The following is an 11,640-nucleotide window of genomic DNA, read 5'->3' on the forward strand; positions in this document are numbered from 1 at the left end:
GGATACCTGCAGCTAATCTACAGATTCACTAAACACAGACCGGAAGCTTGCTCCGCCTCTCAACTCCTCTCCACTACACAGAACCAAGTCAGTGTACTTCCACAGCATGAAAGGAAAGTAATTTCACCTCTGCATCACATCGTCCGGATTAAGGTACTCTGTAAATAAGTTATACATTCAGTCTTGCCTTATATATCTGATCTGGAACTTTCCTCCATGCTGATCTATGGTACTTATTTTGTGTAAGCTGCAGATTCCTGTTTGAACACTCTCATTCAAAGCTGTTTCTGTTAAACAATTATTGTACATCTTACATTGTTGCCAAACTATTAGGAAACAATCATGCTCATTGTACTTCTGGACTGAATTTTACTTTCATGTATTAAGTGATACATATGAACTGCCTTCCTCTCTCATAAGATACTTAATTTCATTTGTATCTACACAGCTACCCTGATGCAGCAAGGATTTATTAACTTTTAGTTTTAAATCCTATTACTCAGCAGATTGTTTCTGCACTGCTAATAACTGTTCACCCTATTTTGCCAAGTATATCTAAAAGTGGTTTCTGGGTTCACATATAAAAGAGCAACAATCCTTCATATAAAATATATTAGCAATTCAGGATTATCTGTATATTTCAAAGATTAGATAATAACAGTTTATAACATACAGTTTTTAACACAGGGGGCATGTTTTCGGAGAGCTTCTTGGGTGATTGTGACCACGGACGCCAGCCTGATGGGTTGGGGATTGGAACAGCGTGGGACTCTCTGAAGGCACAGGGACTTTGGTCTCAGGAGAAATTTGCTCTCCCCATAAACATTTTGGAGTTGAGAGCGATCTTCGATGCTTTGATGGCTTGGCCTCAGCTGGCTTTAGCCCTGATTTATAAGGTTCCAGTCCGACAACCTCACCTCAGTGGCTTACATCAACCACCAGGGAGGGACTCAGAGTTTCTTAGCCATGAAGGAAGTGGCTCGGATCATTCAGTGGACGGAAGCTCACAATTGCTGTCTATCTGCCATCCACATTCCAGGAGTGTACAACTGGGACTTTTCATCTTGGGGAGTGGAAACTCCATCCGGAGGTGTTCTCCAGGTTAACCATCAAATGGGGGGTACCAGAGTTGGATATAATGGTGTCTCGACAGAACGCCAAGCTTCCAAAGTATGGTTCAAGGTCAAGGGATCCTCAGGCCTTCCTAATAGATGCTCTGGCAGTTCCTTGGAACTTCAGGTTAGCATACCTGTTTCCTCCGTTTGCTCTCCTTCCACAAGTCATTGCTCGTATCAAATTGGAGAGGGCATCAGTGATTCTAATAGCTCCTACTACTTCAGGGTCGCTTCCTTCACCCAAATCTCGTTTCTCTGAAGCTGACTGCTTGGAGATTGAACGCTTAGTTTTGTCTAAGTGTGGATTTTCTGAGTCGGTCATTGAGACCATGATTCAGGCTTGTAAGTCTGTTACTAGAAAGATTTACCATAAGATATGGCGTAAATATCTTTATTGGTGTGAATCCAAGGACTACTCTTGGAGTAGAGTCAGGATTCCTAGGATTTTGTCTTTTCTCCAAGAAGGTCTGGAGAAGGGTTTGTCTGTCAGTACTCTGAAAGGTCAGATTTCTGCTCTATCTATTTTGCTGCACAAGCGTCTGGCAGACATGACAGATGTGAAATCTTTTTGTCAGGCCTTGGTCAGAATCAGGCCTGTGTTTAAGTCTATTGCTCCACCTTGGAGCCTTAATCTTGTTCTTAAAGTTTTGCAACAGGCTCAGTTTGAGCCACTGCATTCCATAGATATTAAGTTGTTATCTTGGAAGGCTTTGTTTCATACTGCTTTCTCTTCTGCTCAGAGAGTCTCAGAACTCTCAGCTCTGCAGTACGATTCCCCTTATCTCATTTTTCATGCAGATAAGGCAGTTCTTCACACTAAGTTTGGTTTCCTTCCTAAGGTTGTTTCTGATAGAAATATCAATCAGGAAATTGTTGTTCCTTCTCTCTGTCCAAATCCTTCTTCTCATAAGGAACGTTTGTTGCACAACGTGGATGTTGATTCTATTTGCAGGCGACTAAGGATTTTTGCCAGTCTTCTTCATTCTTTGTTTGTTTTTCTGGAAAACGTAAAGGTCAGAAAGTTACTGCTGCTTCTCTTTCTTTTTGGTTGAGAAGTATAATTCGTTTTGCATATGAGACTGCTGGACAGCAGCCCCCTGAGATAATCACAGCTCACTCCACTAGGACTGTATCTTCTTCTTGGGCTTTCAAAAATGAAGCTTCTGTGGAACAGATTTGCAAGGCTGCAACTTGCTCCTCTTTGCATACTTTTTCCAAATTTTATAAATGTTTTACTTTTTCTTCGGCTGAGGCTTCTTTTGGGAGAAAGGTTCTTCAAGCAGTGGTGCCTTCCATTTAGGTATTCCTGTCTTGTCCCTCCCTAGTCCTCCGTGTCCTTTAGCTTGGGTATTGGTTCCCAACAGTAATTGAGGACTCTGTGGACTCACCATATCTTAGGAAAGAAAACAATTTATGCTTACCTGATAAATGTATTTATTTCCAGATATGGTGAGGCCATGGCCCGCTGTGTGTTTTAAAGACAGTTTTTTTTACTAAACTTCAGGCACCTCTACACCTTGTGTTACTCCTTTTCTCCATTTTCCTTCGGTCGATTGTAGGAGGGGAGTGATTCTTAACAGCTTTGCTGTGGTGCTCTTTGCCTCCTCCTGCTGGCCAGGAGTGATATTCCCAACAGTAATCGAGGACTCCGTGGACTCACCATATCCGGAAATAAATAAATTTATCAGGTAAGCATAAATTTTGTTTTTCAGTACTCTGACTCTCTTTTTTTATCCCAAATTTAACTCCCGATGTCAGTCCCTATATGCCGAATTAGATTACGGCTTTCTGCCTAACTTCATTCTAAGGTCTCTTTATTCAAAATATTGACAGTCCTTCTGGAAACTGCTTTGCTGACCTCGTCAGCATTGCAACCCGATATCCACCTGAATAGTCTAAAAAGAGGCATGACCGAGCGAAGCTGTAGAGCGGCGATGTCTCTTCCATAGAAGTCAATAGGAGTGTGACATCACCGGCCACATTTACAAAATCACCACTCCTCAGCATTTTGCTGTAGGGGGGTGCTATTTGAAGTGCGCTTACACGGTGCAAACAGTGTGCTCACTGAAACTAAAATTAATTTCTGTGTAGGCACACTTCAAATGTTGCTGTGGGGACCTAAGTTTAGTTACAGCTAAATGGTACAGTTTATTTAGTGAGCCAGGTTGCAGCACCTAGTGGTGTTTAGCTGCCATGTTTTTAATTGTAACAAACAAACCTTTTGGATCTCTCTTAATCACCTCCACCTTTTTTTACTTTTGTGCAATAATTGTTAACTGCTCTGTGTGATTTATCCAATAACCGTCTTACCTTAGTGTCCACAGTTGTGAGTACTGAAGGGCATAGGGGTGCTGGATCGCAGGTACTTCACATTTCCATCCTTTCCAGTTCCAGAGTTGCTCTTTGCTGTATATAATCAGAGTTAATTCAAAGCTACAATTCCTCCTGTTGTACGGTAACTAATTTACTTGCCCCCTCTTTCGGCTCACTCCCTCTTTACCCATATCAGCTGTTCCCCAATCAGAACACAAAGATGACGGGAGAACCAGAAAGGAGGAGAGATCGAGATCACAGGCTAAGCATTGAATCCGTTCTCACCACTTGCTGTTCCATCAAAATCAAAGTCTCAAGGAGCACCAGATTAAAATATATCCTTGGTTCACTCTTCATATAAAAAAATATACAAACAGCAGCATTGCAGACGTCCAAAGACCCATCTGACGCGTTTCAACAATAGCCGTATTCTTAGCTTTGGGTTTATTTGGACTACTGTCCTTATTTATGTTTAAAAATCTTTCCTGATTGGTTACGAACAAAAATGGAATTGCCAATCCCAATCTACTCACGCCGTTACGTTATTCATTAAAACAAAATCTACAGGTGGGATAACATTATTTAGGTAGTTTATAATATGTATACATGGTACACATTTTCAATAGCTCTGTTCAAAGTAATCATATAACTAAATTTAAATTGCTCTGTTAAAATTCTTATATAAACATATTCAGTTGCTATAAAGACATTTTAAATATTAGAATGTTAACATTTTAGGTGTTGGATGACTGCATAGTACTCTTTGTGAATTCCACTGCACAGTTGCTTTTGAACTATCTTTGTTGTTTATCGAAACAAGCAATCCTCAAATTCTCTGTCCAACAATAATCTCTTTCATACTATTAAACCACCTTAAGCTTTCACTCTCCCAAAAGCTACAGTGTTGGCTCCTAGTCTTACTTTTGTTAATATACTTCGACATCCTTAAAGGGACAGTATACTGTAAAAAAAATTAAAAAAAACCCTTAAAAGGGACACTGTACCCAAATGTTTTCTTTCATGATTCAATTTTAAGCAACTTTCTAATTTACTCCTATTATACATTTTTCTTTATTCTCTTGCTATCTTTATTTGAAAAGCAAGAATGTAAGTTTAGAAGCCAGCCCATTTTTGGTTCACAACCTGGGTTGTTCTCGCTGATTGGTGGCTAAATGCATCCACCATTAAACAAGTGCTGTCCATTGTCCTGAACCAAAAATTGCCTGGCTCCTTAGCTTAGTTGCCTTCTTTTTTAAATAAAGATAGCAAGAGAATGAAGAAAAATTGATTATAGGAATACATTAGAAAGTTGCTTAAAATTGCATGTTCTATCTGAATCATGAAATTAAGAAATTGGGTTTAGTATCCCTTTAATGTGTTTCCATCGTTTACTTATACATGCTTCTTTCTCTTATATCTGTCCACAACCAAAGACCAATACTTGGGGAAACATTGAAAATTAACATTTTATTACCTTATCTCTTATATACCCCACTGAGAGTGTAATTTCTGCTGTTTGTGTTTACATGGCTAATCTATAGCTTTCAGAATAGGTGGGGATGCCATAGGCTAAATAAACTATTTAATAAAAGGCCAAGTGTGTTTGTCCGAAGCTGTCATGCGCAGTAGAGACAGCACAAGGACAAACACACCTGGCCTTTGAGTCCTTAACTGAAGATCTGCGCCCCGGCATAAGTGGGGGTGACCGGGCGTGGCCGGACGTGATGGGGCGTGGTCGGGCGTGAAGGGGGCATGGACGGGCGTGAAGGGGGCGTGGTCGGGCACGGTCGCGCGATAGATGGGAGAGAGATAGAGAGAGGGGAGAGAGATAGAGAGGGGGGGAGAGAGGGGGAGAGAGAGACAGCAAAAGACAGGGGGAGAGAGACAGCAAAAGAGAGGGGGGAGAGAGACAGCAAAAGAGAGGGGGGAGAGAGACAGCAAAAGAGAGGGGGGAAAGAGACAGCAAAAGAGAGGGGGAGAGAGACAGCAAAAGAGAGAGGGGAGAGAGACAGCAAAAGAGAGAGGGGGAGAAAGACAGCAAAAGAGAGGGGGGAGAGAGACAGCAAAAGAGAGGGGGGATAGAGACAGCAAAAGAGAGAGGGGGAGAGAGACAGCAAAAAAGAGGGGGATAGAGCGCAAAAGAGAGGGGGGATAGAGACAGCAAAAGAGAGAGGGGGAGAGAGACAGCAAAAGAGAGGGGGGAGAGAGCGCAAAAGAGAGGGGGAAGAGCGCAAAAGAGAGGGGGGAGAGAGAGCGCAAAAGAGAGGGGGAAGAGAGAGCGCAAAAGAGGGGGGAGAGAGAGAGCACAAAAGAGAGGGGGAAGAGCGCAAAAGAGATGGGGTAAGAGCGCAAAAGAGAGGGGTGGAGAGAGAGCACAAAAGAGAGGGGGAGAGAGCGCAAAAAAGAGGGGGAAGAGAGACAGCAAAAGAGAGGGGGGATAGAGACAGCAAAAGAGAGAGGTGAGAGAGACTGCAAAAGAGAGGGGGAGAGAGTGCAAAAGAGAGGGGGGGAGAGAGAGCGCAAAAGAGAGGGGGGAAGAGAGAGCGCAAAAGAGGGGGGGAGAGAGAGAGCGCAAAAGAGAGGGGGAAGAGAGCAAAAGAGAGGGGGGAGAGAGAGCACACAAGAGAGGGTGGAGAGAGCACAAAAGAGAGGGGTGGAGAGAGAGCGCAAAAGAGACGGGAGAGAGCACAAAAGAGAGGGGGGAGAGCGCAAAAGAGAGGGGAGAGAGAGAGGGGGAGAGAGCGCAAAAGAGATGGGGGAGAGAGAGAGCGCAAAAAAGATGGGGGAGAGAGAGAGAGCGCAAAAGAGAAGGGGGAGAGCGCAAAAGAGAGGGGGAGAGAGAGAGCGCAAAAGAGAAGGGGAGAGAGAGAGAGCGCAAAAGAGAGGGGGAGAGAGAGCGCAAAAGAGAGGGGGAGAGAGAGCGCAAAAGAGAGGGTGGGAGAGAGAGCGCAAAAGAGAGGGGAGAGAGAGCACAAAATAGAGAGGGGAGAGAGAGAGGGGGAGAGAGCGCAAAAGAGATGGGGAGAGAGAGAGCGCAAAAGAGATGGGGAGAGCGAGAGAGCGCAAAAGAGATGGGGGAGAGAGAGAGCGCAAAAGAGAGGGGGAGAGAGCGCAAAAGAGAGGGGGAGAGAGAGAGCGCAACAGAGAGGGGAAGAGAGAGAGCGCAAAAGAGAGGGGGGAGAGAGAGCTCAAAAGAGAGGGGGGAGAGAGAAAGCTCAAAAGAGAGGGGGGAGAGAGAGCTCAAAAGAGAGGGGGGAGAGAGAAAGCTCAAAAGAGAGGGGGAGAAAGAGAGCAAAAGAGAGGGGGAGAGAGAGAGCGCAAAAGAGGGGGGAGAGAGAGAGCACAAAAGAGAGGGGGGAAGAGCGCAAAAGAGATGGGGGAAGAGCGCAAAAGAGAGGGGTGGAGAGAGAGCACAAAAGAGAGGGGGAGAGAGCGCAAAAAAGAGGGGGAAGAGAGACAGCAAAAGAGAGGGGGGATAGAGACAGCAAAAGAGAGAGGTGAGAGAGACAGCAAAAGAGAGGGGGAGAGAGTGCAAAAGAGAGGGGGGAGAGAGAGCGCAAAAGAGAGGGGGGAAGAGAGAGCGCAAAAGAGGGGGGAGAGAGCGCAAAAGAGAGGGGGAAGAGCGCAAAACAGAGGGGGGGAAGAGAGCAAAAGAGAGGGGGGAGAGAGAGCACACAAGAGAGGGTGGAGAGAGCACAAAAGAGAGGGGTGGAGAGAGAGCGCAAAAGAGACGGGGAGAGAGCACAAAAGAGAGGGGGGAGAGCGCAAAAGAGAGGGGAGAGAGAGAGGGGGAGAGAGCGCAAAAGAGATGGGAGAGAGAGAGAGCGCAAAAAAGATGGGGGAGAGAGAGAGAGCGCAAAAGAGAAGGGGGAGAGCGCAAAAGAGAGGGGGAGAGAGAGAGCGCAAAAGAGAAGGGGAGAGAGAGAGCGCAAAAGAGAGGGGGAGAGAGAGAGCGCAAAAGAGAGGGGGAGAGAGAGAGCGCAAAAGAGAGGGTGGGAGAGAGAGCGCAAAAGAGAGGGGAGAGAGAGCACAAAAGAGAGAGGGGAGAGAGAGAGGGGGAGAGAGCGCAAAAGAGATGGGGAGAGAGAGAGCGCAAAAGAGATGGGGAGAGCGAGAGAGCGCAAAAGAGATGGGGGAGAGAGAGAGCGCAAAAGAGAGGGGGAGAGAGAGAGCGCAAAAGAGAGATTTTTAAACATTAAAAATGAAAGTAGTCCAAATGAGCCCACAGCTAAGACTACGGTTATTGCCGAAATGCATCAGCTAGGTCTTTGGACGTCTGCCGTTACACAATGCTGCTGTTTGTATATTTTTTATATGAAGAGTAAATAAAGGTTATATTTTAATCCGGTGCTCCTTGAGACTTTGATTGTGATTTAATTACAGCTACACTAACTACCTCAGGCGATGTTGTCTCTGCAGCTGATAGCTGGTGAGACAATAATGGCCGCTACCCTCCTAGCAACCTGCACTTAGCTTCTTTGGACATATCGCTCTTGTGTTGATGTGTTTAAAGCACAGTGCAGGCTACGTCCACTAGCACGCCCTGCTAATTTCCTCTAAATGCCTATAACTACGTCATGCCTAATCTACACTCCCCCTGCTCTGCCTTGCTACCTCCCAACGACTACCTTCACCTATGTTATGGCCAACCTTCATTCCCCCTGTACCGCCCAGCTAACTCCCCCTGACCGCCTACACCTACGTCACGCCTAACCTACACACCCCCGGAATGCCCAGCTAAGTTCCTAATACCGCCTACACTTATGTAATGTCTAAACAACACTCCCCTGTAACCCTCATCTAACTGCCTACTGTCAAAAAATAACTAACTATAATAATCTATAGTCTAAGTAATAAACCTCCTTATTATAACTATGAAGCTATGTCGCTAACGTTATTATCAATGTTTAAATGATGTCTAAAATGCCGACGGCTGACCGCCGAAGGACCCACAAAACATCATCAGCTTTTCGATCGAGTAGGGTGCCAGGGATCAAGTCTTTTAGTAGGTTGTCAGCAATTCGATAAGGCACCTAGGGATACTACTTGTTTGGTGATGCAAGCTTCTTTGAGGAATGGTGTACCGGATTTGAAGTGTCCCCCATTCCTCCCAGAAGGTAGCACTCCCAAACAAGTGGTATGGTATCCCTAGGTGCCCCATCAAATTGCCGACAACATAGTAAAAGACCGACTTGATCCCTTGCACCTTACTCAATTGACGCCCCTTTTCAGTAGTGGTAGACCGGGGGTCAATTCCAGTCTGGCACTGAGTTACAGGAGCTCGTATAGGTCAGAGAGGTTCTGCCAGTCCTCCAGCATTTATCTCATCTCCATGACAAAATATGCATTGTCATGTACAATGTAGATTATTCAAAGTATTGGAGATATCTTAAAAGGGATTTAATGGTTGCTTGCTATTATTTCAAAAATAAATATATATGTGAAAATATATGTGTATGTTTAAAATAATATTAAGCACACATTAAATCCATTTAAAGATATTTACAATAATTTAAACAATATGCATTGTACATGACCCGTAATCTGACATAACCTAAAAGTAACTGTAGAAGTTAAGGCCAAAAATATAAATATTAAATATTTAAATTAATTATTGTTATGTACAATGCATAATGGTTAAATATTTGCATATAAATTCAAATGTAGTTAATGTTGCTTGTTCTGAATTATTATTTCTAATTAAAGACAGTATTTAATTAAGATTATAGATATACAAACCTGCATGCCTGTTATGTAAATATATCATTTAATTATACTAACTACTGTAACATAAATATATATTAACATAATTAATAAATACAACAAGCTTACAGAAACACATTTTAATTTATATTCAATACTTAAACCATTATGCAATATACATGCATAACTGTTTAAATAGTATATATCAATGCAAGGCCTGACTACATTAATAGCATTATATCTACAATCTTCTAAAAATAAAATGAATGTTCATGTATAATGAATACTAGTTTAAGTATTGGATATATAAATTAAAATGTAGATATTCTTGCTTGATGCTTTTATTATTGTTAATAAAAATATTATTTAAAATAAATATTGATGTTATAAAAGACAGTTGCATTGTAATTATAGTGTCACATAACTGCATGCCTGTTATGCAGTAAAACAATTGTGCCTAATGCCTTTTGTAACATGAATATAAAAAGAATATGCAACATACATAAAAATGCATAATCGTAATTGTAGATAAATGCAGTATTAACCCACTAAGCTACTCTAACCTAATCACCTAATCAACTCCCATATAGGTATGAGAGGTTTTTTTTATTTGATTAACGCCTAATAAATGGTAACCACCAATAATCACCTTATAAACCCAAATACAGGTATGGGGGATGGTTAGTTGATTAAGGCCTAATAAATGGTAACCATCAATAATCACCTAATCAACCCCGATACAGGTATGGAGGTGGTGGTAAGGAGATTAGAGCCTAAACCACCACCTCCCAACGCAAACTAGGACTACACTAACAACTAACTCCCCCACTCTAAACTAACCCCATAAAGTTACAAATATAAACAAGCTAAGTTACACAAGATAAAAAAAATACATTATCCAAAATAAAATAAGAATTACACCTAACACTAAACTACATGCCCCATAAAATAAAACACGACCCGAAAATAAAAATAAAATAAAACCTAAACTCTAAAATAAATTTCAATATCCCTTAAAAGGGCCTTTTGTAGGCCATTGCCCTAAAGTGATCAAAGCTCTTTTGCATAAAAAAATTACAAAATTCCCCACCTACATTAAAGTAACCCCCGACCCCCCAAAATAAAGCCTATTCTTAAAATAAAAAAAACCCCCAAAAAATCCTAACTAACCCCACATGTGTTACTCACAGTTGATGGGGACTCCGGCCCCTCTTGATCCGTGGTTGGCCCATCTTCATCCAGGCTCCAGGTGCGGAGGGCCCATCTTCCCATAGGCAGACTTCTGCATCCTCTTCTGCCGCCTCTGCTTCACAATGTTCATCACTCGGGGCCCATCTTTATCCAGGTGTCGGGGGGCAATCTTCGCAGAGGCGGACTTCGGCAGCCACTTCCACCACCTACACTCTGAAATGTTCGGATCTTCAGATCTCTTTGAGTAGCCCTGGTCTTCATGTGATCACCGCCACACACTGAAAACCCGGAATTTCAGAACGGGTTACCACATAATTCCAATAGGATGATTTCAAATCAGTCAGTCCGTATTGGCTGATTTGAATAAGCCAATAGCAAAATATTTTTAAAATTTAAATTCTAATTATCCTTTTCTATTGGATGATTAGAATTTACATTTAAAAAAAAACTTGCTATTGGCTGATTCAATTCAGCTGATAGGAATTTACTTATTTGAATCAGCATATATATTGGGGTTCCACACTTCTTGGTTAGCACTTGTGAAATGTATATTTAATGGATTTTTAAAAAAAAAAATTTAAAGAGGGAGTTAATCCTCCTTCTACAGTGAAAGGTAGGAACAAATGAGATAGTATCCACAGCACCACTATTTATTTGTGACCAATGAAGCTATTGCCTCTATGACATAACTGACACACTTTTCTCATTGTGCACTAATTGCCATTTCTGATGTCATAAAGGAATTAAACTCACAAAACCAAAACACTCTGAAAATGGATGTTTAAAAAGGTGCTAATAAGTTTAGATTGCATAAACTGATTTCTTTCAAATTTGGCATTCTTGTGGGGCAGCTTTGTGACTGCAAATGTTTAAATTTTTAGTTTAGTATTTTTAGAGTTATTAAGCATTGAAAAAAGTTAAATTTGTCCTATCTGTTAACATTAAAGTTATTTTTACAAAACTTTGTCTGTGAACAGTTTGTATTGAGAGGATTTCTCTTTAGTGGTTTTGTGTAACTATAAACCCCTAGGTCACCATATACCCACCACAATAAACTAACTATTAATCCCTATGTCTCTACCTATTAACCTCTATACTGCCACATACCCACCGCAAGTACTATCCTATTTACCCCTAAACTGCCACATACCCACTGCAAGTACTATCCTGTTAACCCCTATACCGCCACATACCCGATGCCAATACTATCCTATTAAAAATCCTAGCATCGGATCAAGAGGAGCCAAATTTTCCATGGGGAGTACAACTTTTGGGGTTAGTTAGGGTTTTTTGGGTGTTTTTTTAAAAAAAATAGATT

This window comes from Bombina bombina, chromosome 3 (assembly GCF_027579735.1).
Source record: "Bombina bombina isolate aBomBom1 chromosome 3, aBomBom1.pri, whole genome shotgun sequence".
Taxonomy (NCBI): domain Eukaryota; kingdom Metazoa; phylum Chordata; class Amphibia; order Anura; family Bombinatoridae; genus Bombina; species Bombina bombina.